A 22,315-nucleotide genomic window follows, 5' to 3' on the forward strand; every position below is an offset into this window, starting at 1 on the left:
AGCTTATTTTTGTGTTGTTAGACCTGATGACCAGGCTCTTAGTTTTCAAGCGACTTCTGGACCATAGACTCTCAACCAATTCCCCTCTGCCTCCTGTGTTACTGCCTTGTGCTATCTTTTTCTCATTAGTATCTGACTTTCCTGTATATGAACTTCTCCCAACCACCTTCTAAGCTCGTAGAGAAATAACAGGACTGTGTCTTACACTTTTCTCCAGCCCTCAGATTGGAGGTTGACTATCAGATGTTTACAGAATTCCCAAGCCAGGGGGAAACAGATTCTTATGATCGTTGTCTATCTGTGCCTTCTGCCTGTATCACATGATCCAGAAATGCCAATGAGATTTAAATAGATTAGCTAGGGAAACTTTCTGGTTTCCATAGAGGAGTCAAGAAGCACTTGCTGGTCTAGCTAGCTCTTTTCTCTCTTCTGAGTGCTGGACACATGACTTGGTCTGGAGGCAGCATACATCTGACATGGGCATCAAGTATTAGATTGAGATCATGATAGCCAGGATAAACCTACAGAATCAGTTATGAAATACACATCGACATAATGACCAGAAACATCTTCATCCAACCTTGTATGTATTTTTCCATGTGTGTTTGTGTGTGTGTGTGTACATCTTGCATGTGTGGGGGTACATGTGTGTGTGTGCCTGTAGAGGCTTTGACATTGATGTCAGGAATCTTCCTAGATCACTCTTCTACCTTATTTCTTGAGGCAACATCTTCCAGTCAAACCCAAACCAAGCTGAACCAACACTCAGCATTCGCCTGGGTTCTGGGCTACCAAACTCTGTGTTACATTGTGAGATGAATAGTTTAACCACAGAGCCATGTCTCTAACCCCCGAGACTTTTCTTCTATTGTAAAGACTTATTTTATGTATAGGTGTATTTGCCTGCATGTATATATTTGCGCCAAGTTTATGACCATTGTCTTGGGAGGCCAGGAGAGAGGATAAAATCCCCCTGGAACTGGAGTTATGGATGGTTCTGAGCCACCATGTGGGTGCTGGGAACTGAACCTGGGTCCTTTGCAAGCACAACAAGGACATTAACCTCTGAGCCATCTCTCTAGCCCTACTCCCAGTCTTCTTATGATCCAGGCATCCCTGTCGGTATGGCTTAAGCCATTTCTAACACTAACTGTAGAGTTTCAGGTCTCACACTGACGTTGAATCACATACTTCTTTTTGTCTCCTAATGTGCAAGATGAAAACAAAGGTACACAGCTAGCTTTTTATTTGTCACTGTTTTCTGAGGCGAAAATAATAAATCAGTTCTGATATGCTCTGGAGTGGGTGGGGTCTGTGAGCTGTGCTAGACACCTAGACACCATAAAAGCAGTTCTATTTGTAACATGGATACCACCACCAGCAGCAGCAGCAGCAGCAACAGCAGCAAAAAGTGTGAGTGTCTTAGTCGGGGTTTTATTGCTGTGGAGAGACACCATGACCAAGGCAACACTTATAAAGGAAAACATTTAGTTGGGACTGGCTTACAGTTTCAGAGTATTAGCTCATTATCCTCATGGTGGGAAGCATGACAGCATACAGGTAGACATGATGCCAGGATAGCTGAAGGTTTTACATCTTGATGCTTAGGAAGTAGAAGGAGGCTATGTGCCACACTGGGTGTAGGTTGAGCATATTAGACACCCCTACACCTCCCACTCCCCACCTCCAACAAGGCCACACCTACTCTAACAAGGCCACACCTACTTCAACAAAGCCACACCTACTCCAATTAGGCCACACCTCCTAAGAGTGCGGCTCCCTATAGCCCAAGCATTCAAGCACATGAGTCTATAGGGACCATACCTATTCAAATCACCACACTACATACTTCTTGCCAGAGAAGAGAGAGTCCAACTGTGAGGTGATTGACTCAGACCTTGATTCTGACGCTCCCTATGAAGAAAAGAGAGCTCAGGGCAGCAAAAGAAGCAATGAAGACAAGTCTTCAGATGGTCCTCTGACACCAAGGCTCCAGCCATCAGAAGCCTCCACTGATCACTATCAGTGACAAAGACAGCAATCCCCACTTGAGGGATTCTGAATGGGAAAGGTGATCCCAGTGAAGAGTGCCCAGTGCCCATGCAGAAGAGGTGGTCGAGAGGGCTAATTCTGGACCCATTCTTCCTGACGATGTCTGTGAAATACGGAATCTTGGTGAAAGTTCCAGCCAATCACCAAGTGAGCCTGAGTCGGAGCCTGAGCCTGTGCGTGAACTGGATGTCACACCAAAGAGTCTGAGGAGGGAAAGGCTGCAAGGACTAGGAAGAGAAAAACCAAATATCCGTGCATGGCATGTGGTAAGCCACACAGAAAAGGTTGTCGGGCTGTCTCACAGAATGTGCCAGTCAGCCAAACACATCTGCAAAGCCTAGCCCTCTTGATGTCCCCATGTCATTGGACCAACCTCTCCATCCTCCCAAAAACATGCTATTAAGGAAACGGAGAGGAAAAGGGCATGTCCAAATCAGAGAAAAGAACCTTTCTGCCAATGGGGATGAGGGCTCACCCGCCCAACTTTCTTATGCTCCAATATATTGGCATTTACTCCATGGTCCCCCTGGAGTGTTTGTTTCCCTGAATTCCATATTCTGAGGATATCCTGGGTTCTGCTCCCCCTCCCCCACCCTTCCCCCGTGCACATACCTAGGACTCTGGCTAATTGTCAGTTCCTCTATGCAGCCGTGCATAGTTGTAGAGGTTTTTCTCAAGTGTGGTAACAGGCTGCCATATTTGTTCCCTCAGTCTGTTTGCGGGAGGACTCGTCATTCTTTATTCTCTGAGGGCCTAGCCTTGTGAGCTGCGTGGTACAAGTGCTTAATAAATTTTCTAAATAAATGAGTGGCAACAACCAACAAATCAGTCAATCAATCGCCAATTGATCAGTTTTTCAGGAAGGGTCCTGCTTGTCACAGATGTCATCCCATTAACAAATGTCTCAGGGGGGACACCAAAGAGAAACATGGAAGCAGGATAGAAATACATCCAAACTTCACGTGCATGTTAAAGAAAGTTTCACACATTTGTTTCTTGTAGGGCCATTGATGCAGACAATAATTACATTGTCTGCATGGAAATAATAATTATATAAGAAACCGTTGCAGTTGTATGGCCTTGATGGTAGGGTGTTTGGGGACCGGTTGAAGCCATACAACAACTAAAAAGTAACAATTTCATTGTTTTTCTCCTCTACAGAATTTTGATGTTGATTCATTTGAGTGGCCATACAGTCAGAAAGAGCCAAACATGGCTTCCCTTTATGTAATGTAAAGTTTCACAATGGGAACAGATAATTAGGGGACCTTCTCCCAGCTCTTTCTGTGGAAGAAAGAGCCCCTGGGGTCTGAACTCTTCACCAGCCTCCTTTGACTCTATTAATTAAACAGTCAAACTGCTTGACTGTTTCCTGACCAGAAAGGAGGTCGTTTAGTGGGGTTTTAGAATATCAGACAAAACCAACTGGCCCATTGCTGAATTAGGGTAAGAGGAAATACTGACTCAACCCATTTGAGCAGGGAGCAGCGTGGGCAGAGAGGGTCAACCTTACACATCTTTTATTGCAAAATAGTTCCAGATCTCTTGAGACTGGCTGAGTGGGAGAGAATAGATTACGCTCCTGATGTAGAAGCTATCTGTGAGGACCGGAAAACAGCACTTGGGTACTGAAAGGATGGAGAGCCTGCCTTCCACCCAGGACAGCATCTGACCACTTTGATATCTGCACAGCACTTGGGGATTTCTAAGTCTTAAGAATGTGAACTCATTAACACAAAACTGGAACTAATCCTAGCTTTGGCTTTTTGTCTTGGGAACAGAATTGGCTTGGAGGTTCTAAGTGACTCACTGAGGAAATACTTGGACACGCTGTGCAAGACGAGGGCAATATTTTAACAACAGGCCAACATGTAAGGCATGGAGAAGAATCACAAATGAAAGGAAAATAAATTTAAAAGCCCAGAAACTAAGGACGACTTGGAGCAAAAGGCAGATACCATAGCCTGGAAACGAAACGCCAGCACTTTGGAAGTGAAACATCTGTGCTAGAATCATCAATGAACTTGAGACTTAAGAAACAGCTCCACCAGCCTGCCTTCCATCCTCTTGTGCTTGCCCCATGCCAAATGGTTGAATATAAAATACCCTAATGGATATTAAGTGTTTTGTAAATTAAAGGCTCTGAAAATATAAGCCATGACCATCCTTACTGGAGAAGAGACCACCATGATACAGAAATTATAAGGTCTACCAGCCAAAGAGCTTGCCCAGAAGGAAGCTATGAAGCCCTGAACAAAATTAAAACAAAACAAAACCATTTCTCAGCACTTGGCCTTGAACTGCTACAAGAGGGACCTCTTTTAACATCACAGTGTTAGAACTGTGACATTCCCGGAAGGGGCAGGCCTGTCCTTTCCTGTTCTCTTTCCAGAAAGAAAGAAAACTGGAGTTGTAGTCCACCACTGCCAGAAACATGCTGTGTTACCCCTTTCCCATCCCCTACTCTGGGCAGACATTACTAATCAATCATAATTCTGTGAGTCTCTTCAATAGCCTCAGGCTTCTTATCTACACAGTCTTCCTGGAAGCCACTGCTAAACACCAGTCTTGAACTCACTGTGTATCCCAGGCAGGCCTTGAACCTGTGATACTCCTACTTTAGTCTCTTGAGAGAGTAAAGTTACAGGCCTGTTCCACCAGACCTGACTAATGCTTTCATTCTATATGCGAAGAAGGTACAGAAAGTGCCCGTGGGGTTCAAGTGCACACACGCCCCCTCCATGCACACACATCCCTGTACTCTCACTATTAACCAATATCACTCAGAAATTACAGAGCAGTCAGGGCTTTGGACCATGGCCAACGATCTCCACTCCCTAGAGACTTTCATGGCCGGAAAAGAGAAGAGCCCTCATCCTTTTCTGGCGGCTGCGGTTTCTTCTCGAAAACAGGACACTTGCTGGAAGTTTCTTGTGACTCTAGACAGTGGCCAGAGACATCTCAGCTTTCTCACTTCAAAGTATCCATTTGAACTCAGCAGGGTCCACACCACTAATACAGACAGTTTTCACTGAACAGGAGGATGCCATTTCTCTATTTCACATGAGGGGGTATTTCACATATCTCCCCCCAGATCCCCCACCCCAGGGCATAGCCCATTAACATGGATGGGGTGGAGTCCTTGCAGGGGTGACTCAAGGCCTTCTGCAGCAATCAGCGTCAAAGCCAATCCAGCTTGTGGGTGCTTCGGGAGCTGTTTTTGTGAACATTCTCTTCAAAGATGAGCTTCATGCAGATCCTAGATAACATTCTTGGTCATATACGGACCGAGCTTGAGGCTAGCCTCTCTGGAAACACTGGTATAGATGTGGGAGCGTTGCTGGGGAAAGTAAACTGAGGGTTCACCACTTTCCAAGACTTAACTGTGGGTAAATGAAGGCAGAGGAGGAAAAAGAGCTTCATCGCTTTGATATGTCTCTCTTATTGCCGAACCTTCCATCTTTGGCACTTCCTGCTCTGTAATAAGCGTCAGCGTGATAACAGAAAGGAAAGGGGTGCTGACAGTGCCCCCCCACTTACATACTTTCTTATGACTGACATTTTTAAGAACTAGGTAATTTTCCTCTTTCATTCATTTAACTGTCTGTCTGTCATTCTCTCTCTCTCTCTCTCTCTCTCTCTCTCTCTCTCTCTCTCTGTGTGTGTGTGTGTGTGTGTGTGTGTGTACAGCAGGCCCATAACTTCATAATGTCCAACCCCTCTTTCGTAGTAATAGTCCCTAAAGTCTACGGCTTTAGCAAACTCCAGCATGCAGTACCTATTGTTGGTCACCACCCTCGTGGTGTCCATCAGATTTGTTACTGGCCACTCTCATCCACGTTGCTGTAATTTGGTTCCCTCCGATACCTTCCATGTCCTTGTCCCTAATAACCACAGGGACACTTTCTCTTTCTATGGACAGCATTTGACCCATTTAAAAACCACACACATAATATGAAGTGTTTTTCTTTCTGTGTCTGGATTATTTGACTATTCTCTCCTCTAGGTTTCTAGGTATTGAAATGAATGGAAAGACTTTTTCTTTTCTTCTTAAGGGTTAAACCATATTCAATTGTGGAAATAAATAAAGTGCATCATTAAAAAGTTGCCTCATCTGTCTTGGGCTCTCTGGTGGCTCTCTGTGGCTTGTCTATTATGACCAGTGTTGCAGAGAAACATGGCATGGTTTATAGGCTGTGAGTCCATTTCCCTTGGGCTTAGATCTACGCTAGCTCTGTTTTTCATTGTGCTCAAAGTCCCCAAGCTATTCCAATCCTCTGAATCCTCACCAATAGCGCACGGTGAGTGGTTCCCCTTCTCCTCACTCTGGACAACACCGGTTACCTCCTCAGTTTCATAAAAGCTGTCCTCTTTTTAGATTATTTTTTGTTGTTAGAACACAAAGCAACAATTTTCCCTCAACATTCACGGGTGCCGTTATATCACTGCTCTTATTTGCCCCTTCCCTGCCCTCCCATAAGCTCTTCTTACTCATCCCAGCCAGTCTTCTGCTTTCTCAGCCTGTATATTCTGTTACCCTCTCTGTTCCCTGCTGCGAAGTTCCTTATGGTGGAGTGTTCAAAGCTGCTTAGCTGCTTCTGTTCTTGCGTTCCTCACTTCGGTGTGTTTCCGGTCTATGCCCCGCCCCCATCAGCGCCCTATGGACTTTTTTCCGACTCCCTTCCCATCCCTCATGCAAGCTCTTCATTAATGTTCCCATCTGCATGTCTTTCCTGAGTTCTTGTACCTCTAGGCCTCACTCCGTTAAATCTATTCAAAATACTATGACGGATTTAGTAATCTCCATATTTCTTGCCCTTTTCAGGGTTGATGGGAGAATAAATTGGAGTAAGAGGACTCTTTCAGATTCACCTAGAAAATCTGATGCCCGATAGACAAGAGACAGAGGTGAAGTCCAATAGCAAATCTCACAAATTCCAGTGAGATAAAAGATAAGGACTCCAACGGCTGTGATGTGGGCAGTTAGCAGTTAAAGACAAAGGTCCTTACTGAGTGCCCAGCAGCTCAAGTGTGCAAAGCCGCAGTCCCGTGGTACAGGGGACACCTGCATCTGTAGTGGCAGTAAAGCCATTGAGATCCACAATCACAGCCCGCCGATGACGTCAGCACTTAGAAAGGTGCTTGGCCTCTTTGAAAGGCTGTGCATTGTACGAGCTGCAGCTCTTGTAATGAGCGAGATGGCCTGTGTGTGCAATAATAGTCGGGGTGCTTGTCTTTTTCTGTTCCAGTTTCATAAATGCATCAATGCATCCAACTGGCCAGGGCACTTTGTTCTGGAGGGGTGTGATTTCGGTCAGGCATTTCTTCTTCTATCCCTCGCTCTCCTTGTTTGCTCCTAATCATGACTTCCACTGCCTTTCTTTGAGACTTTAAGTGTGTGTGTATGTGCATGTATATATACCAGTGTATGCACATATATATGTGTGTGTGTGTGTGTGCTCGTATATGAGGGTGTATGAGTGCCAGTGTGTACGTATATATGTGCATATACTACTCTGACAAATTTAATCTTTTATATAATTTGGAAAAATAAAACCACACATAGAATCATTAAAAATCTTTAAGCACTTATGTGCATGTGTGTGTAGTACCTGCATGAGTTTATGTGTGCTGCATGTGTGAAGATGCCTAAGGAGGTCAGAAGAGGGTGTCAGACCCCTGAAGCTAGAGTTACAGACAGTTAGTTGTAAGCTGACATCTGAGTGCTGGGAGCCAAATCTGGTCGTCTGAAAGAGCAGTATGTGCTTTTAATTACTTAGTCATTTCTCCAGGCCCTGTATACAGATCGGTAAAGATAAGCATATATATATATATATACATACACATATATAAAGACTATTATATATAATTATAAAGATTATCATATATTAATTTTGGTATCACCTCTTTTGTAATATTCAGAAAACTAGTAAATGAAATCTTTTGGGCCTAAAGCGGTCTTTTTAACTTCACATATCAGGTTGGCAATATGACTCAGGGAATAAAGGATGCCCACTGCCATACCTGGCTGAGCTATTCCCCAGGACTCACATAGTAGAAAGAGAACTGACTCCCACAGATTGTCCTCTGACCTCCACTGCAAGCTACAGCAGGAGCTTGTGCATGGACACACACACACACACACACACACACACACACACACACACACATTATAGTAAATAAATATTAAAAATAAACCAGATTTTTTTTGCTAGGTCTGGGACCGCTCATGCTGCTTGTTTATCTTGGCTTTTGCTTTTGTCGTTGCTTGGTTCGTTGGGTTTTGTGGTTTGTTTGGATTGGTTCTTTCTAGGTTTCAGGGATCTAATTCTCTTGCATGTAAACTGCTGAGTTTATGTGGAGGAGTTATTAGTGGTGTTTCCTTTTTATAGTGATGTTTTTTAAAGGTTTAAAGCAATGGCATAGCTTCCCTTTCTAATACTGGAACCCTGCCCCCGATGCCCCTTCCCCTCTTTTTCAGGCTCACTGAACTGAGTGGTGTTTATTGAAGAACCAACATTTTGTTTTTTTGAATATTCTTGCTTCTTCACTATTTCCTTCCTTCTGCTTGCTCTGGGCTTACTTTGGCCACCTTCTTCTAGTTCAGTGGTTCTCAACCTGTGAACCATGACCCCTCTGGGAGTTGCATATCAGAATCTCACAGGTCAGATACTTACTTTACAATTCATAAGAGAAGCAAAATTACAGTTATGAAGTAACAACAAAATAACTTTATTATTTGGGATCACCACGACATGAGGAACTTTATTAAAGGGTTCACCATTAGGAAGGTTGAGAACCACCGCTCTACTTCCTTAAGATGGAGTTAAACTGTTTATGTTTAAAGTTTCCTTTGTCTCTAGTGACGACATTTTTTTTTTTTTTGCCATTGATTTCCCTGTAATTACCACTTTAGCTGTATTCAATTCTTTCAGGAATTATTTACTTTTATTTTAAGCATACGTCTGTATATTTGTATGTGACCCATGTGTGTGCAGGCTCCCGAGGCGGTCAAAAAAAGACATTAGATCCCCTGAAACTGAAGTTTCAGTGGGTATGAGCTGCCCAGTGGATTCTGGGAGCAGAACTCAGGTCTGCTGGAAGAGATGCAGCGGCTCCTAACCTCCCAGCCAGCTCTCCAAACCTCAGCTGATGTGTTAAACCATTTTGATTTTCTAACTATCAGCTTTATTAACTGTGCCATCCTATGATGGCTTCCTGTTCGCTCTGCTCTTGCGTTTTGTTTATTACATTATTTTTCTTTATTTCCCCTCTCTTGCCCTCGTTGGAATACTTACCAGAACTGCATTTTAATTTGCCTAAAGAGCATTTGGCCACTACCTCTTCATACAAAGCTCTTTATGAGTCCTTCAGAGGTTAAAATACACTTAACTTCTCAGTCTAATTAGAAATAACAATCACTATTCTAAGATGAATATAGGAGGCATGCTGTGTGGCAGATCCTCAGCTTCCGGCTCACCACGGTAGTTATCCTGTCCGTGGCAAACACTGACCGCCTACAGGAAGTGCTGTGAGGTTTGCACTCAACGGTCATTCACAGTTTAAAAAACTAAACCCTTGCCATTTCTGTTGTTCTTCATTGATTCCGAGTCCCCTCTGATGTCGTGCCTCTTCTTTGAAATGATTTCTTCTAGCTTTGGGGTGAGGGGTGCAATCGTGACCTGTTTGTTATGATCAAAGTCATAGTTAATGTCAACAAGATGCCATAGTGTATACACATACACACACACACACACACACACACACACACACACACACACACACACACCAAAACAAAACTGAGCATACTGAGATCTCGATGCAAGTAGGTCTTCTGAAAAATAAAATTCTGTTTTCCTACACGAAGAAATGTTAGTTCATCCTTGATAAACAGAAATGTATTGGGCATAGACTATATTCAACCAGATATGATTTCAGATGTAACGGGCCATTCCTTGGGGGTTTTAGACTCTCTTGTCCCTCACTCCCAGCCCCTATCCAGGCTCTAGTGAGCTATCTGTCATTTGATATCTCCTTTCTCTCTCCAGTACACATTGTTTTCTTCTGGTGGCTGCCAGGACTATTCCTTGTCTTTAGTTTTCAATTTGATTTAATTATCTTGTATTTTGACATGGGTTTCTTTCTTTGGTTACTCTGTTTGGGGTTCACTAAGTTTCTTGAATTAATGAAAAGTATGTGTGAAGGCCAACTTTACCTTTGCATAATCTCTGCTCTGACCTCCACATCCATAATAAATAAAATGGGCCATCCATAAGTTATAATATTAATAATTTAAAAAGTAAAATCTGAGGGATGACCCAGAAGCAAAGGTGACAGTGGGACAGAATTTTCTCCACTCTCTCTGAACCATGGGAACTTCCTTTTCTAGTCTCCTGGGGAAAAATCTAGAGTTTCTCTTGGAGCCCTAAGTGATCTAGCTGATGTGCACGTCCATACTTGGGCCGTGGCTCACCGGCACCACCCGTAACAACCCATCAGCATCGCTCTGGTCACTGTTCTTCCCCATAAGCATCAGAATTCAATAAATACTTGAACACAGTCATTTTATTGCAATTTTATTTACTTATTTAATGCATGTGTGGAGGTGAAGATATGGAACTCAGAGGTTAACTTAGATGAGTTGGTTCTCTCCTTCCATCTTGTGGGATTTGAGACTTGAACTTGGGTCATTAATGTTGTTCTAAAGTGCTCTTACGCACTGAGCCATCTCATCAGCCCCCATTCAGTATTCTTAATCACTGAATACTGGCTTCTACTGCATTTACTATGGCTGCTTGACAGTGTGCCATATAGTGACTCTCTTAGTCACAGGTTGGGTTTACTTCTACTTAGGAACACCAAGGAATTATACTCACTGGAAGCACTCCAAGCTCCGAACTTCAAATTCTGATTCATCTGCATGTGTTACGAAGTCAACTGTTACCAACTGGCCTTGCATCAGCAGACCCGGGACCTTTGACCTGCCTTTCCTGTCCTTTTGAATGAGGCAAAGAGAAAACTGATTAAACCATCAACTTTTTATCCAGCTTGTCTGTTTGGTGTTGCTGGAATAGAACACTAGTTCCGGAAGCTGAGGCATCCAAGATTGAACTGCCCCCCACAAGCCAGGCCTTACTGCTCATTAGAACATTGCAGAATGCAATACGTCACAGGAGGGCACACCTAAAAGGGGAGCCAAACCTCTTTCATAAAAAAAAAAAAAAAAAAAAAACCGCAAAACCCGTTCCCAGGATGAAATGTCCACTCATGAGGGAAGAATCCTCATGACCGATCTATTAGCCACTTGGTAAAGATCCTGCCTCTAAAAACTAATGGTGAGATTAAGCCTCCAATGAACACCAAGGAACAGACGGTTTCTGAGCACTGTAGAGTTGTTGGACAGAGATACCTGTCAACAGGAACCAAAGGAATGGCCGAGGCAGAAGCTATAAGATAAACACATGTTTACCTTCTCGTACCCGCCAAGCCTTGGGAGAGAGCTGTGTGGTGTCACCTCTGTCCAATGTTCTACCCATTGGCTAGTTCTGCCCAGAGTATAGCAGCTGCAAGAGTTGAAACAAAGCAGGGACTATAGGAAGCTCCAGATGGGAGTGGTTTTATTTGCATTTAGCAAGTGACACCAGATTTTAATTTGTACAGACGACAGGGTCACCAAGTGCAGTAGACTTAGTAGGAACGGCAGGTGCCATTGACTCAACAGGAACTATCTACAGCTAAGGCTTCCACCTTTTGAGCACGAAACGCTAGGCTGATATGCTAGGTGTGTAGAGTATTCTTTTTCCTACTTCTGGGAGTAGAACCTGACATGTACCCTCTCACAGAATTCTTATTGCTCCTACTTGACCCTCTGCATTTTTAGCATTAAAACTCAGTTTGTTAAGAAATAAGGACTTTTCACAACCCAGAACAATTTTCCCGCCCCGAAGGTGAGTGGTTTGGTTTCTGATGGTGGACTGAAGGCTACAGGAGAACAAACAGGTGCAGAAGGCAGATTGGTTGCAGAAAGAAAAGCTTAAAAAGATGAGTTCCCACTTCTGCATTGCTGGTGGGAGTGCAAGCTGGTACAACCCCTTTGGATGTCAGTGTAGCGATTTCTCAGAAAATTAGGCAACAACCTTCCCCGAGACCCAGTAATACCACTTTTGGGTATATATATCCAAAGGGTGCTCAATTGTACCACAAGGACATGTGCTCAACTATGTTCATAGCAGCTTTGTTTGTCAGAGCCAGAATCTGGAAACAACCTAAATGCCCCTGGACTGAAGAATGGATAAGGAAAATGTGGTACATTTACACAATGGAGTACTACACAGCAGAAAAAAATAACGACAGCTTGAATCTTGCAGGAAAATGGATGAAGCTAGAAAACATTATTTTGAGTGAGGTAACCCAGACACAGAAAGACAATTATCACACATACTCACTCATAGGTGGTTTTTAAACATAAAGCAAAGAAAACCAGCCTACAAACCACAATCCCAGAGAACCTAGACAACAATGCGGACACTAACAGAGACTTACATAGATCTAATCTATATAGGAAGTAGAAAAAGACAAGATCTCCTGAGTAAGTTGGGAGTATGGGGACCTTGGGGGAGGACTGAAGGGGAGGGGAGAGGCAGGGAGGGGAACAAAGAAAAATGTAGAGCTCAATAAAAATTAATAAAAAAAGGTAAAAAAATTTTAAAAAGATGGGTTCCCTTTGAGGTGACTGAATGTGGCAGGGATCGTCTTTAAGCTCCCTGATCCCCTTTGTTCCCCATGTGCTCTCTGCCTTCAGTTTGCATTTGCTGTGCAGTGTTTACGGTGAGCCAGATCTGCCCTGAATATTTTATGTAAAGATAGCCCATGACTTAATGATGTCTTGGCCTGCAGTTTTCTTGCTTTCTGAAGGGAAACACTGTTTCATTGAGCTATGACTACCAGTATTTGATGTCAAAGACACATATTCAATTCATGGCATCTTTCAGTTTAGTAAGTTGATGGAAATAGAGCCACGTTTTAACCTGAAGAATGTGCTTGTTCACACGCATATACACACACAGGCGTGCATGCCTGCAAAGATAATCTCATAAGATGTGTACTGTCATTTCACATGTTTTTAAAATCATCATACTAAGGCACAAAGCACCGGACACCGTGCTGGTCACAAAGGCAAGTTAGGGCCAAATCATCACGGGAACCCTGTCAGTCTGGTTGTATTACGTCCTTGGCCACCACACTGTAGTACCATGTGGGCTTTATTCAGTGAGGTATGGCTTTCGGAAGAATGGTCCATACATTTCTTTCTGTTCGAGGTTAGAATTTGTCTCACGTGCTAGTGATTTCCAGCTCCTTCAGTGATCTCCCCAGCTCTTCCCTTAGTCTCTCTTCTCTGAGGTCTCTTCCCTCACACAATGTGTTTATCTGAGCTCTGCTTTTGGAGGGGGCAGGGGCACAGGACTAGAACACAGGGCCTTGAGCTTGATAAACAAGCACCCTACCACCAAGCTACATCTCAGGCCAGAAGACCCAATTCTTTGTGTTTGTTTGTTTTTGTTTTTTCCAGACAGGGTTACTCTTTGTAGACCTCGCTGTCCTGGAACTCACTCTATAGACCAGGCTGGCCTCAAACTCAAAGATCTGCCTGCCTCTGTCTTAAATCCCACAAAAGCTAGAATTAAAAGCGTGTGTCAACACTGCCCGGCAAGAAGACCCAATCTTGTGGCCTTGTCCTATAGCCACACTGATGAATATCTTACATATCACCATAGAAGCTTCATCTGGCGATGGATGAAGATAGAGACAGAGACCCACATTGGAGCACTGGACTGAGCTCCCAAGGCCCAAATGAGGAGCAGAAGGAGGGAGAACATGAGCAAGGAAGTTAGGAGCGTGAGGGGTGCGCCCCCCCCCCCCACTGAGACGGTGGGGCTGATCTAATGGGAGCTCACCAAGACCAGCTGGACTGGGACTGAAAAAGCATGGGATCAAACCGGACTCTCTGAACTTGGCGGACAATGAGGGCTGACTGAGAAGCCAGGGACAATGGCACTGGGTTTTGATCCTACTGCAAGGACTGGCTTTGTGGGAACCTAGTCTGTTTTGTCGCGGACCTTCCTGGACCTGGATGGAGAGGGGAGGACCTTGGACCTCCTACAGAGCAGGGAACCCTGACTGCTTTTTGGACTGGAGAGGGAGGGGGAGGGGAGCAGGGAAAGGGGGAAGGAAATGGGAGGTAGGGAGGAGGCGGAAATTTTTTAATAATTAAAAAAAAATTAAAAAAAAAGAAGACCCAATCTTGAAAAGCAAAATTGCGCATGTGCACATCAGCTCCCCTGTTCCTCCCCCTCCTCTTCCCCCACTCCCACCAAGCCTCCTGAAAATCAATCTGAACTCTTTTTCCTTGGGCACCTGATTGCTGTGCTTCAAAGCTCTACCATAGTTACTGCTTGACAACCACCTTCAACTGTGATTGCCTCTGCCTCCGTGGCATTTGACCGAGAGTCAAGCATCCTTTGACAGTCTCCACCCCCTGGACAACATGACCTGACACTGTCCTTTCTCATGGCCCTTTCCTCCCTCCATTCCATCCCACCTCCTGGGATAACCTCACGATCTGGGTCTCCTTGCCCACAAGTGGGTGTGCTCCAAGAGCCTGCCGTTGGCTTGCTTTCTCTTCATCACAGCGCCCGCTTCCCCAGATGAGCTTGCCTACACCCACCACTTAAATTATTACCTCTCTTTTTATCTTTGTTTCCAGGGCCAGCCCCCTCTGACATCTTGCTCTGCATTCCATCCTCCAGCTGAACATCTTGGGCTGGAGGCTCTCCATTTGGCAAGGCAAGCAAGCATCTTCTCCCAACTCTCGCATGGAAAGGAGGGTTCCGTCGATGCTAGTTGAGGACCCGAGAGGCAGACTTTCAGAATCAATACAGTGTTAACGCTGCCTGCAAGAACTATCAGTTCCGATAGCACAGGAAGTTGGGGTGGGGGTGTGAAGTGTAAACGCGAATCAGATGGAACAGGAAAACACAGTTCATATTTTACATGGGCTGTCCAGTGACTAACCAGGACATGTTTTCACGTAGTGCTGATCTGTTCATTTTTTTCCCTTGCTGATGGTTTCAAAAGAGACACCATAATTTATCCCTTTCTTTAATTCCATGGTCTCTTCGATTGTCCCTTGAGGATCCCTTGGGACCTTTGCAGACGAAAATGTAGCCGACTCCTCCCTTCCAAACAACACACTTGCATCTGTTTTCTCTCGTTTGATTAAGGGCCTGGGCAGTGGGTCAGAGCCTTTATACTCTGGCAACAAAATTTGGATTTAGTTGGAAGCCAGAAGAAAAAAAAAATACATACATACAGAAAAACTGGAAACCATTAGAAACTGTCCCTTTTCACACAACCAAAAGCCATTGGATAGGACTGGCAAGAGATCTTTGGGCAAGAGGCTCATCAACAGACGGTAGATGATGCTCTTTGTAAAGATGTCCAAAAAGGACCAGCTACATGTTTATTCTCACAATTAGGCAGCAGTTCCCAACCTTCCCAACCCAAGGAACAGGTTTGCACTACATGCAGAGATAGTTCTGTGTGTTTTGGTGTGGTCTAAAGCCTCTGCCTCATAAGCATGGAGTAGCACCGGTTTTGCAAGCTACCTGCGAAGGCGGAGGATGCTGGAGTCCTTGTAGATAGAAGGCAAGGACAGTTTGAGCTCCTGCCAGAGTGCACATCCTGGGGGCAGCAGGAGTCTGAAGTCCTGGCACACAGCGAGTTTGTAATACTAATGCCTGCATGAGAAAGCAAACACACAGGGCAGGAGGAGGGGCAGAGCAGAGAGAATGGAAGGAAGGAGGCCAGAGGATTCAGACAGCAATGAGGACAAGGAAGGGCACTTAGATGGACAAGGAAGGACAATGGGGCTGTGAAAGGCTATAGAACTGCTTGGGTCCCAGTCAGTAAAAAAGCCTCTCTACAGTGGGCTGATCCTTATGGACCTTCCATCCATCTTCTTCATGGTGTCAATCATTACGGTTCAAGCCTTTAGAAACTCTTCCTTGGCCTCCCACTACAGTCTGACCTTGCCAGGCCTTGTTTGCCTGTAGCTTTTCTGGCCATACTACTCCCACGGCCAGGGAAGCCAGAAAACAATGGGTATGGTGGTTTGACCAGGATTTTTACCTCCAACCTGTTGGTGCACAACTTATTGCTCAGATAGCCTCGTTTCTGTGGTGCAAGAATGATTTCTCTATTTTGGCCTGAAGGAACTGTGCGCCCTCTTCCTTTGCAAGCATTCATGCACTTTATGCCTCCCAGTGTCTCGTTTGTACAATGCCCGACTCCAGCGTTGAAAGAATACTCACTAAACCAAAGAAAGAGCAAATGTGTGAATGGAGGAAAATCCCCATCGCCAGTTCCCCATCTCCTTTCTCAGCAAGAGAAAATTTAATTCCTATTACTGGCCAGTTTCTCACAGGTAGATCTTGGATTTTTAAGTCAATGTAGGCATATTAGATATTTTTTCTCCTTCATTCGTTCCTTCCTTTTTACCTTGCTCCTTCTCTTCATCAATTCTTCCCTCCTTCCCTTCTTTTCTTACCTTCATTCTTTGTTCCTGATTTACCCAGCAGAAATCTCACTGTGGAAGGGATCATGTGCTTTCTCTGACTCTGTTTGCCTTCCCTTCTAGAACAGCTCTTGGACAAGCCTCAGCTGCCCATGGTGTATCTTGTTTATCTCTGTAAGAAGAGGCAAGGAGGTTCATTTACCTGGGCTTTCCATCCTTCACTGGCTTGGGTACAACTCATGAGCCCTAGACACATACTCCATCCACCTCAACACTTAGTGGCCAAACTTTGGGGAAAGGTCACCCAGAAAGGTCACACTGAATAGTCAACGAGTCTAACTGCAGCTTTATGTGACCTAAATAGATGTGAAATTCAAATGCGAAGAATGGAGGTCAGCTTGGGAGACCAGCAGGTCCTATTAGCAAAAGACCCAGCCTCTGAGTCTAGTTTATATCGACAGAGGTGTGACCTGTGCTAGAGGGTTTTATTCATCCTCCTGAATTAAGGATGGAAAACCAGAAAAAAAAATAGAAAGTAAAGGCTCAGTTCAATTAATACAGAAACTAATGTCAGAACTTATTTTTGAGGCCAAATATACACCGACATATGTATGTGTGTGTATAACTAAGACACATATTGTCTTAGTTAGGGTTTCTGTTGCGATGATGAAACACTATGACCCCAAAGCAAGTTGGGAAGGAAAGGGTTTATTTGGCTTACACATCCAGATCATAGCCCACCACTGAAGGAAGTCAGAACAAGAACTCAAGCAGGACTGGAACCTGGAGGCAGAAGCTGATGCAGAGGCCATGGAAGGGAGCTGCATACTGGCTTGCTTTCCGTGGCTTGCTTACTCATCCTGCCTACTTATAGAACCCAGAACCACCAGCCTAGGGATGGCACCAGCCATCACAGGCAGGGCCCTCCCCCATTGATCGCTAATTAAGAAAATGCCTACCAGCTGGATCTCCTGGAGACATTTCCTCAGCTGAGGCTCCATATCCATTGATGGCTCCAGCTTGTGTCGAGTTGACACACAAAACTAGCAGGGCATACATACATACCTAATATCTGATTATACCTAATTTAACTTTGATTGTATAGTATGTAAACTGAATGTAACATTAAATAGCTCTCATTCAAAATCATTTAATATTTTTGTTATTGTATTGATATGCTATAGCATTTAGTTTGCTTTGTACAGACTATTTAATTTTAACATTAAAACTGCTCCAAGTTGAAAAGCCGAGTTCATTTGGTTCTAGAGACAGCTAACCAAAATTAACTCTGGGCCTAGGGATTGAAGGAAGGAGCTTTTGGCTTCTGACAGAATAGCTCACATTTTTGAAGGAGAGCCAACACCCTTAAAGACCATGCATTTGCGTTCCGCATCTGATGTGACGACAAGCAATAGAAAACATAATTTATACCCACTTCCGTTTATTAACTTGCTTTTCTGAATCAGTCATAAGTATGTTGACTCCCTCCCACCCCCTGTTTTGTTACCCCTGGGATGGTGCCTGACCACAATGAGGGCACAATTGGTGGACGTAAGGGGATTGAGTTGAAAATGTCACAAATGTTGTTAATAAACTCCCATTGACATAAAAGAGTTATTAATTCATTCTGCAAGACAATCAAGTTCACCGTGTTTAGGGCTTTATTTGATAGGGAATAAATCTAAATGGCTAAGAAGGCAGATAAAAGACATTTTTGAATATTTTAATTTTAAAATGAAGTAGGAAAGAATGTAAATCTCAGGCAGAGTGTTGCCAAAATATGTAGGCCTGTAAGTCTCCATTTTCTGCCCAGCTCCACAGCTCTGGAAAGAAAGCCTTCCCTCATAGAAAGGTTTTCTTCTCTTTCACCAGTGATTCCAATCGCAGGCTAAATCTCTAGCTATAATTTAATCTGCATAAATCATCACAAATTTATTTTAAAGATTAAAAAAGGGAACAAATTTTCGTGTTCCTGAAGCTGATTTGGTCTATTTTAAAAGATTATTTTTGTAACTGATGGTAAATTGACTTGATTTTCACAGTTGCTTCCAATTAGATCAAAATGACTTCTTTCGGAAGGCACATACACTCACAAAACACAAAGATGGAATAAGGAATGTTCTGTCCAGTGGGTAAAGTGCTACCAGGAATGGCAGTGGATGGATTTTTCCATTGCATAATATTTAATCTGCATTCTTGTATCATTATCCTTAATCATGTCTGATCTATAAATCAAAGTTGTGTTTAGAAATTTATTTTGCCATATAATCGTCTCATTTGTGTGTCATTCGTCAACAGTAACAACAAAACAGTTGAGTGACTCTCTGGGGAACCACACAGTCGATGTTTTGGTTTCATTTCTGTTTCCGGGATGAGACACACGGAACAAAAGCAGCAAGGAAGCGAGGGGTTTATTTGACTTGTATTTCCAGGCTACTGTCCCAGGCTGAAGGGAAGTCGAGGCAGGAACTTGAAGGGGATCACCTCACACCAACTGTAAGAAGTGAATACGTCCATGCTGCCTGTTTCTGTTTCGTCTTGTTTTCTGCTGTGTTCAGGACCCGCTGCCTAGAGAATAATGTCACCCACTATGGGCTGAGTCTTCCCACACAGTCAACAGTCAAGATAACCTCCCCCTACCCCAGACATTCTTACAGCCATGTGATCTAAATAATTCTTCAAGTAAAACGTTTTTTTCCAGGTAGATTGTGGGACTTTGCTTTTTAAAACAAACCATCCCCATTAAAGAAATTTCTATTTAAAAAGTGGGGTTTTTTTTTTTGGTTTGGGGGGGGTTGAGATAGGGTTTCTCTGTAGCTTTGGAGCCTGTCCTGGAACTAGCTCTTGTAGATGAGGCTGGCCTTGAACTCACAGTGATCTGCCTGTCTCTGTCTCCCGAGTGCTGGGATTAAAGGCATGTGCCACCACTGCCTGGCGTAAGTGTTCTTAATATATAAATTTTCATTAAAAGGCAAATGAAATGCAAGATTAAAAACTATTTCCATGCTCTGGATCTAGCTGGAATATCTTGAAAAATTTTATTTTTCTGATGACTATAATCAAAAATTAAATGAACTTAGGTGATTTTTTTTTTTTTTGGAATACTCAAAGCTGAGAGAAAAGCAATACCATCAAAGGTAAAGCTTGAGTGGAATTCAGAGATCCATTGAAAGAGACTCTTAGAACCAGAAGTGGGGATGACCTGGCCACTGTGGAGAAATTCTGTGAATGGAGAAATTGAGGTAGATGGGCTCAAGCTGGGTTTGGGGTATAAAGACGCTGCTCCCTCTCCCCCCAAAAAAACCTCAAACATTTTTAAAATAATTGGTTCTCAAGTGGCTGTGCAGAGGTGGCTGAAAACATGTAGAGAGAGCCTCTCCACTTCAGCTGTAAGAAAGTCTCTCTTGGAGCCAGCGACACAGTTTGAATGGTAAAGACACTTGCCACCCAGCCTGATGACCCGAGTTCAGTTCCTGGGACTCACAGGGTAGAAGGAGAGAAACAATCCCCATAGTTGGCCTCTGACCACCACAGGTGCAGGCCCCCTCCAAATCAATCAACCCAAGTGAAAACAATAGACTGACTCTGGATTTTATAGTCCTAAAACAGTGTGGCAGCTCCGTTTTCCCCCCAGCAAGCAGGGCTCACCTCTTCCAGCAGCCTACCGACTTATTTCAGTGGAGTTGAAAAGAACCCGGTGGGAAGGACGAAGGGAGACTATAACAGATGGAGAGACGGCTCGGGGCTCATTTTCAGACCCGGAGAAGAACTGCTACAACTAACCAAGCAAGTACAGGCCAGGCGACATCCGTGAAACGGCAGTCCTCACCCACCCGGGTCAAATCTGCACCGGGATTTGCCTTCTAGTCTTCAACAATTTCTTTGGGGAGGTAACAGTTTGTTGTTGTTATTATTTTCCTGTTGATCAATCCAATCAGCATATATTCTCATGATGTCTAAACTATCCGTTTATTAAACTATTACATTAGAAGAAAATGAAATCTGACTTGAATGAATAAACACACTGATAGCTAAAGAACTTAGATTATTTCCTCAAGACCCAGAAGAACAGTTGCCAAATAGAGTGACCACAGTGCCTATTCCCAGGTGGTAGAGTGCTTTCCCAGCATACACCAAACCCTAGGTTTACTTCCCGCCCTGTTTAAGCCTGGCATAGTGGCATTTGCCTTCAATCCCATCACTGGGGAGGTGGAGGCAGAAGGATCCGAAGTTCACTGATATCCTCAGTTTATGCAGTGAGTTTGAGGTTAGCCTGTCTCAAACCAAAAATCAAAAGCAAACCAAAATAAAATAATAAATAAAAAAATTCAAAACCCACCTCTTACTGCTTTGGTGAGAATATGTTAGGAAAATGGAGTTTTTACTAGATTATATGTCACTGGTGAACGGTCAAGGCAGGCAAGCCTCGAACCTCCTTCATTCGTGCTGTGTTCTTGAATGGTCACCAAGGACCAGTGAAGTTCCTAGAGCCAGAATTTGTTTATTTCACATGCTTACAACTTTTTAAACAAATAATCTGTCATTGAGAACATCAATAAAAGCTCAGTTGTCTCTGGTCCTATTTCAAGAGAGCATTGTTGAAAGCAGCCAGTTTTTTGCCTCCTCGTGATAAAACACACCCAGCACGTACCATTTATTGCGACTCCCGCTTCTGAGGCAGGCTGCGCGGCCATGAATCTAAGAGAGATGGGTGTCAGAGAAAATGGGCAAGGTTTTCATCTCCAACGTCCTCTGCTGAAAATGAGATAATCAGAGGGGAGGAAGGATTCTTTGTTGTAGCAAAGAACAGCTTGGTTATTAAGTTTTCTGTGGCACATAAATCACGGTGGGTTCTTCTATGGTTCTTCGAATTAGCTAATCTATTTAAGATCTTTATTTTATCATCTGCCGGGCTATCAAACCCAGGAAACTCTTCTTTTGGAATTAAAAAAGAAAATATCATATAGGAAAAATGAAGCTGGCCTGGGTCTTACAAATCAAGGACAGAATCAATATTTAGCAGGAAAATGGCTAAGGCGCATGAAGGTACTTATCCTCACTCTGAAACGGTGTTGAAACTGAAAGACTATGGGACCTTCTGAAAGTTGTACTAAATGCATTTTGCATTATAATATGGTCACAGACTGATGGGAGCCAGGAAATGGTGGTTTGAATGAGAATTCTCCCTCCGTCACACACACACACACACACACACACACACACACACACACACACATTCGCATTGTTGCATAGGATTGAATACAAAGAGTTCCTCAGTTCCAGGAAGTCTTTGGGACTGGTTGGGAGGTGTGGCCTTGATGGAGGAGGTGTGTCATTGGAGGGTAGGCTTTGATGTTTCAGAAGCTCAGCCCATTCCCAGGTAGCTCTCTCTACCTCCCACTTGCCAATCCAGAAGTGAGCTCTGGGCAGTACTTGCTACCATGCCCCTGCTTCACCATCCTGGACCCCAGCCCTCTGGAACTATCATCCCGATCAGATGCTTTCTTTTGTAAGATGTCTTGGTCGTGGTGTTTTGTCACCGAAATGGAAAAGTAACTAATGTGGTAACTGCTCAGTCCATGACTCTGGATGCCACAGCATGCGTGAAGGCCCAGGGAGTGGTTCCCTGGAGAAGGGTTTATCTTCAGTCCACATCGGATGCCTAAAAAAATTGGTTCTAGTCAGCAAAGC

The 22,315-nt window shown here is 43.9% G+C and overlaps 1 long non-coding RNA gene across 1 annotated transcript; it reads right to left on the bottom strand.

The window, feature by feature from the left end:
* Window positions 1-8,760: 8,760 nt before the first annotated feature.
* On the bottom strand, window positions 8,761-14,988 carry LOC146890836 (uncharacterized). Its single transcript, XR_015735409.1, has 3 exons — window positions 14,792-14,988; window positions 10,929-11,047; window positions 8,761-9,734 (listed from the first exon to the last, which is right to left on the bottom strand). It is a non-coding gene; the product is annotated as an uncharacterized LOC146890836 (long non-coding RNA).
* Window positions 14,989-22,315: the final 7,327 nt, after the last annotated feature.

The sequence above is a fragment of the Myodes glareolus genome, chromosome 18, assembly GCF_982192425.1.
Source record: "Myodes glareolus chromosome 18, mMyoGla1.1, whole genome shotgun sequence".
NCBI lineage: Eukaryota > Metazoa > Chordata > Mammalia > Rodentia > Cricetidae > Myodes > Myodes glareolus.